Source organism: Engraulis encrasicolus, chromosome 1, assembly GCF_034702125.1.
Source record: "Engraulis encrasicolus isolate BLACKSEA-1 chromosome 1, IST_EnEncr_1.0, whole genome shotgun sequence".
In the NCBI taxonomy this organism is placed as follows: Eukaryota; Metazoa; Chordata; class Actinopteri; order Clupeiformes; family Engraulidae; genus Engraulis; species Engraulis encrasicolus.
The window spans coordinates 59,541,814-59,549,313 of record NC_085857.1 but is presented as its reverse complement, the minus strand read 5'-3'; positions in this window follow the sequence as shown (position 1 = coordinate 59,549,313).

Genomic DNA, 7,500 nt, shown 5'->3' with positions numbered 1-7,500 from the left:
GGGATGGTTGAAACATAAGTAAATTAGAATGTGTACTCTTGGTGACAGAGCTTTCTGTGTTGCTGCTTGAGTGGAGAGGACAGCTGGTCTGGGGCCCCTTCGGGGAAGTTTTCTCTCACGTAACGATGAGCTCCCTTTTTAAAAATCATCTTTACTTGCGTGAGGTTTCGAAATGTGGAGAAAATAAAAAGAGGAGCCTACCGGTGTGCGATTCTTGCCCTACATGAACTTTGCACTTTGACCCTGTACCCAGCAAAAGGGAATTGGATGTGCGTGAGATCTGACTGGGGTTCTATTGTAAAAAAAAAGTCTGATGGAGTAAAACATGACTTACCTCAGGGACAAATGTCTTAAAAAAGTCTAAGTAGTCCAAGTTCTAAGTTTCGGTTCAAAAGTACTAGTTATTGGGTGATTTCTATTTACGTAAATTAAGATTGACTAGATGTTTCTACTGGAAACTAGAAAAATAAGCTTGCTAAGATTGCATTTCTCTGTGTGGAGTGAATCACCAGAGCTCTGCTCCATGCATCCTCCCCCATGACTGTGATATGCTGAGCAGGCTGCGAAATCAGTGACTGAAACAGTTTTTTTCTTTCATGTGACTGCTTGTTTCTCAAAAGACCATGTAACAGATACGTGCAAATGTCATTGTGTTATCAACAAATCATACTGCACTGTTGATGCTTCTTAGTTTTGTTTTTGAATGTTTTGTTTTGTTTTTCAAAGCTCTTGTAACGGATATAACCATATCATTTCATAATGTTATCAACAACTCACACAGCACTCTTCATGTTTTTATTTTTAAATGTGTTTTTCAAAGATATCGTAGTGGATATAAACATAAAACACAGACCAAAACCGCCCTTAAACTTAACCTGTCATACGGCGTTGTGGAGTACGCGTTAACTTGCAAAATCGTGTTGCTCAAACGCGATAGACGGTTCAAATCGCCATGTTATCTTCACGCTTTGGTATGATGCCATGTCTAGATAGCCGACTGCAGTGTTAAAATTTTGAATACAAATAAAAAACACTTTAGACCACTTATCTCTTCAAACAGGGAAGGACGTGCACAGACATTTTGGGGGGCAGGTGCTAGAGGGCGGGTGGGGCATGTGGAACTTCCAGCAGCCTTACTAGAGGCTATATGTTATATCAGAGCATTATTGTCACATGTGTTTGATTATCAAGCATTTGTAAATTATCATGTTAACATTGACCATAGCCTACATTGTGACAAAAAAACCCTCTCAAAAAGGGCATTTTTTCCCATTAGGGCAAAGTGGCATGTGCTTTAGCACCACCTCGTCCATATCTGTGCACGCCTACGCACGCACACACACACATACACACACACACACACACACACACACACACACACACACACACACACACACACACACACACACACTCACGCACACGCACACGCACACGCACACACACACTCACATAGATTTTCTATGAAAGTCACTGAAAGTCCAAACCTTCCCTCGTTAGGACACTTATATACACACTTAAGACCTCAGTGCTATGTCTGCTCTATGCACTCAATGTCTGTGCACTGATAAAAAGTGAGCCATTTGAGACAGAGAAATAGTCTTGAATACTCACAAACCCTGACAATCTCAAAGAATTGTCCTTTAGAAACTTCCCCACCACAGGCTTCAAGGATGTTGTCTGAGGTGTAGCACCCCGTGGTGATTGTACCTGTGGCATTCGGTCTTTGTGCAGCCAAAGATACAATCACCATGGGGTGCCACACCTAAGACAGCGTCTTTGAAGCCTATGGAGGGGGACTTTCTCAAGGACAATTCTTTGAGACAGCGGCTAGCTACCGTATTATTCTGCATCATCCATCAACATGGCAATATCTTACTTCATGTGAATACATTATCATGCTACATGGGATGACTGAAGCATGGGCGGTCATGGGCTTGCAACTATGTAACACCACTAGAGCTGTAATTACATCTGTAAGAGTACTTCTATGTTATGCAGCTCTGATTGAAATCTGTTACACAATGTTTAAAAAACACATTCAAAACTAATAATCATAATTTAAAAAAACCCAGACAGTTGGGTATTTGCTGTTAATGACTAAAAAAATATTTGGTCAAGAAAAACAAATCTTGCCCCATGGACATATGCCCACACAAGTCTAAGAAGTCTAAGTTCTAGTTAAGCGGGTTTGCCACGCGTATAGTAATCTCTAGTATGTCTTTTCCACTAGGGGCGTTCCGGTGCTGGTGCTGTGCTAGTGCTTGTGCCAGTTCGGTGTCGGTGCTAATCCTCCGCGTACCTAAGAACCGATTCATTTTCCACCCAGCTGAGAGCCAGTGAAGTGCTACATAGCTATGCTGCTGCGCGTGCTACAGTCGTCATAGCAACATCAATTGTTGTCAGTCCTCATCAGTGGTGTAGTGTACAAAACCGGAGCCATGAACGCAACACTATTGTTACTAATATTGCAAACATTTATGTCTGTCCGAAGACGCAGACACACCGCTCATCAGCACTGTCGTAGGCAAAGGCTGCTTTCCAGAAGAAAGGTCAGCAGCATTTTCTCCCCCCGTCTTCTAACTTCTTGCTCATATTGTGGACCATCAATAAATGAATGAATGTATGCTGATGTAAATTAATGAACCGTGCTGATGTAACAATAGGCCAAAGTTACCTCTACTAGTCAGCCCTTTGAAAAAATAGCCTACACAATGATATAACAACAATAATAGCCTAATAACGTCTATCATCTTACAAAATAATAATATCATCTTACATCAGGCTACTATACCAGTAGGCCTAGGCTACAAAAAAATTTATGAATTAGGGTCTACTCTTCTACCTACTTAGTGTAGGCTATTATTGGGTCTCAAACTGTTGTTGTTGTTACCGGACCTGATATGAACCTTACACTGTACCAGTGTAGCAGTGGTGTAGTCTACTTTTTTATGGTGGGTATACTGTAACATTGAGCATTTTTTGAAGTGGGTATACTGTGTATATTTGTGCTATTCAAAATAATGGATCAATCAATTTTAAGTGGGTATACTGAAATCCCTGAAATTTAGAAGTGGGTATACTCCGTATACCCGCGTTCTACGTAGACTACACCACTGCAGTGTAGGCCTACAGTATGGAGTAAACATTACCCAGTAGATTATTGGATGTTGGTTGCCTTGTGAGTTATGTAGACTAATGGTAGGCTACTTCAAAAATCTCAAACTTTCCCCCCCTCCTACAGGTTGTGTTATGGCTGAAGGCCAAGAAGAGATGCCACACTATTTGGGCCTACCCTCGCTCTCACCACTGGTGGGACACAATAGTTCCTACTTTTACCCCTTCCCAATTCATAGAACATTTTGGAGTGTGAAAAGACTCATTTAACTACTCTCATCTGTAATGAGCTCAAAAACACCATGGAGAAAAGTAACACCAACTACCGTCTCGCTGTCCCCCATCGCAAACGCGTGGGAATAGCTCTCTGGAAGCTGGCCACAGGCTCAGAATACAGAACCATCAGCCATTTGTTTGGGGTTGGTTTAAGCACAGTGTTCAATTGCATGCAAGACTTCTGCAATGCCACCATGCAGACATGACTTAAGAAACACATCATCACCCTGGATCTGAACAAATTGAAACAAATGGCATTGTACTTTAATAGGCGTTGGAGGATGCCACAATGTCATGGGGCAATAGATGGTAGCCATATCCCCATCATTGCACCAGAGGAATATCCACGTGATTATGTTAATCGCAAAGGGTGGCACTCCATTGTGCTGCAAGCGGTCGTGGACGGCAAGGGTATATTCTGGGATGTTTGTGTGGGCTACTGTGGCAGTGTCCATGATTCAAGGGTGCTGAGCCAGTCAGATATATCGGGAAAGATTACTGACCAGAACTTGTTTGGCCGGCATAAAGTCACTATTGCAGGTGTTAATGTTGGCCATTACCTCATTGGTGACCCTGCATACCCTTTGAAGACCCGGCTCATGAAGCCCTATGCTGACACTGGAAGACTTACTCCTGAACAGCAGGCATTCAACTACAGACTAATCAGTGCCCGGTCTCAAGTGGAGACTGCATTCGGGAGGTTAAAGGGCGGTGGAGATGCCTCCTCAAAACGAATGACTGCAAGCTAGAGCTTAGTAAAAAAATGACCCTGACTTGTTGTGTGCTGCACAATATATGTGAAGAGTTTGGGGACAGTTTGATTGATGGAGACTACATTGGGGGGCAGAGGGGTAGGCAGTATGTTCAGCCCTCAACACAGGTTTTACATGACCATGGGGAACCAGAAGCGGAAGAGATCAGAACAGCCCTAATGAACTTTTGCAGTGGAAGAGAGGAGTAAATTTACCCTGAATAAAATACAATATATGCATACATAAATAGTCATCTTGACTGTGTGGGATTAATGGTTATTTATAGTGATGAAAATGTACCAGTAATTGATCTAAGTCACATTAACATGCTCTTGTTCCAACTTTTCAGTAAAAAAAAGGAATGAAGGACACGGTTTGTCATAAATATTGGACAACTTTAATAGTTATGCTGATATTAAATACATTCAAATAAATAAACAAACACTATTTCCCTATCTATTATTATCTTTCTCCATGACTGCTACTATGCGGCCCATTAAACCCAAGAAGGCCGCCGAGTCCTCTTCCATCTTCTTCGTTGTCTCCTTGCTAAATTGTAGAAACTCACTGTCCGACTTGGTGAGGTACCTCAGCAGGGCATCATTGTCAGACACGTTTTTCTTTCCTGTATCAACAACATCAACAAAAAAAGCAGATAGCCTAGTTCATTAACAGGATGGTGTACCAAATCTTTCTTATCCTCAAAATTAACACAATGTAGACAATGACCACCAGGTGTCATACCAACTGAAATATGACATATGACAAATATGACATACCAAACCAAATATGCAGTGACTGCACATGTATCAGGTCAACATTACATTTTATTTTTCCAATGTAGGTGTAATATCATTGACAAACACAATTTCCAGCACACTTTAAGATCAGAAGCCCTATGTCACAACAGTTTTCAGAGTAGTGGTTAAGTAGCTTCAATGGTTAGTGCATTTTTCTTTATGACAATGTGTTTTGACAATTTTACCTCGTATTGGTGGTGCAGGGCCAGTCGAAGTTGATGCTTCAGGTTGTGACGGCTCATTCTCCACCGAAGTAGACTTATCCACTTCCTCTTCCGTCACATTTGGCTCTTAAAACAGTCATGCAAAAGCGGTACATTAAAAACGCAACCAAACGTAGCCACACGTAAACTTCCTGATCCTGAAACCATCAGATTTAGGTCTTGTTGTTATAGATACAGAAAGCTATCGTCCCTTATCCGCTGACGTTAACGTTAGCATGCTGCTAACATAAACAAAGAAATGACACACACACCGACACTGTTGCAAACTGACAACAAACATACAGTAGTCAAGTAACACATGAGTAAACAACTACACTAGTTGAATATGTACACATTCTTAGTACCTGAATCACACAAAGTTTGTTGGTCGTCGTTCACCATGGCCTCCAACATAGCTGTGGCAGAATTCAATGCCCCCGTTGTTTTACACGCAGGTCTGTGTCCCAGCACAGAGTCCAACATGTCGAAATGAGGGTTATTGCGGGCTTGCCCACCGCTACCACTACGACCCAAACTGCGTTTGTGGTCCCAGTAATCTTTTTAAAAGTTTTTTAATCTTGTTGATAACCTGCTCCGCGGTCCGGTTATATGCCGCTGCTGCCATTTCCCCTTGGAGTCCATCAAAAATATGTTTAGTCCTGACCGCCCCGTCCATCTTTTTTTGGACCTCGGCAGATGACCATAAGGCGAGGAGACATGACGTTTCCTCCGCTGACCACTTCTGTTTCAATTTCTCCATCTTTGCTTGATTCAATGCTACAATGACAATGTTGTATGGTTGTATCGTTGCCGGTATTTAAAAATGACGGCGAAAAAAATTGAACGGTAAACACCACGGTAACCCCGCCCCTTTTATGAAACGTCATCGGTTCTTGTTTCTGGACCAGCTGTCAACTGGTGCTGAGTTAGAACCCGTTTGTCAGGACCAGTGCTAAGTTTATTTGTGTGGAAACACTAAGAACCGGTTCAATATTTGGCTCTGGCCCAGAACTAGCACTTGCTCTGCCTTGGTGGAAAAGAGCCCTAGGTGGTGTTTATGCTTGCTTGCTTCTCTTGTGCAGGTCAGTAAAAATGGAAACCGCTTCTCCTCCTAGGCCTTTCGAGATAGAGACACCATTCAAACACTAAAACGGCTCGGCTTGGATATTTCAATAAATGCTTCATGTGTCCATACCCCTTGTCGTTTTTTTTTGTTTTCGGCGATTTTGTATAAGTTTAGGTCCCCATAGAAAACAATGGACGGAACCTTCATGTCGGGCATTCCACCACTCTAGAGATCAGAGTGTAGGAAGCTTTTTTTGTTCATAAAACATCAACACTTTCACCTAGAAGTTTAGTTGAAGCGTTGTTAGCAAGCTCTGTAAGATTACTCCAAACGGTGAAAAGATCATGTCCCAACTCCCATTACTTTTTAAATGGCAGGTGTGTAAAATGTCTGGGGTGGCCCAATGGCTGTGTCCTATTCATTTTTAAGTGCCTCTCTGAAGAGGTCAGGGCATCTGCCACAAGAGGTCCATTTGTGACTGAACCATTTAACCTATAAACTTCATCCAAGGACTGTTAGAAAGATCACGGATGTGACTCCAATCTGTGAAAAGGACATGTGCCCATTCTTTTTAGTTTTTTAACAACAGCGAGCTAAAAACTAGAAACTGTTGTGATTCTGCCCTCTGCCTTAGAGTTCAATACTAACTGCCATACAGACAATCAGAACAGGTGCTGCCAATACAGGGTTCCATCTCAACTGTCACATTCTCTCAACATTCTATTCTTAACGATAACCTGCACTACAATTCTAGAATTCTATTGTACAGCTCTTCAATGCAATGTGATGTCTTGCTGGAATGCTTATGACAGCCAGCTGCTTGGCTCAATGGCAAATGTGCTGGATTAGAGGTATGGCGGTTGTGAGTTCGAATCCCAATCAGACCCATGCTGACCCACCCCCCATGATGATCTTCAAATTATATCATATGCTGTGTTCCTTAGTCAACTTAACCCTATAAGACCTGAACCATGAAAGCATAGACAGAGAATTCCAATTTCTTGGAATTTGTCTCAGCATTGGTCCATCACAAGATATGTAAAAAAAAAAAAAAAACAATTGTTGAGGTCTTTGAGATATGAAATGCAACATATATGCTGCATCAGACTTTAAATAGTTGACCATGCCAATTTCATGACCATTGAAAAATGACTTTTTATGCATTTACAACTTTTTTTAAATTCCAAAAAAGTTGTCACACAATTTCATTTGAGGATTATCTTTAAATATTTAGTGAGATCCTGCCATTTTGGACACGGTCTTTGTCCACAGACAATGTCCTTGTTTTA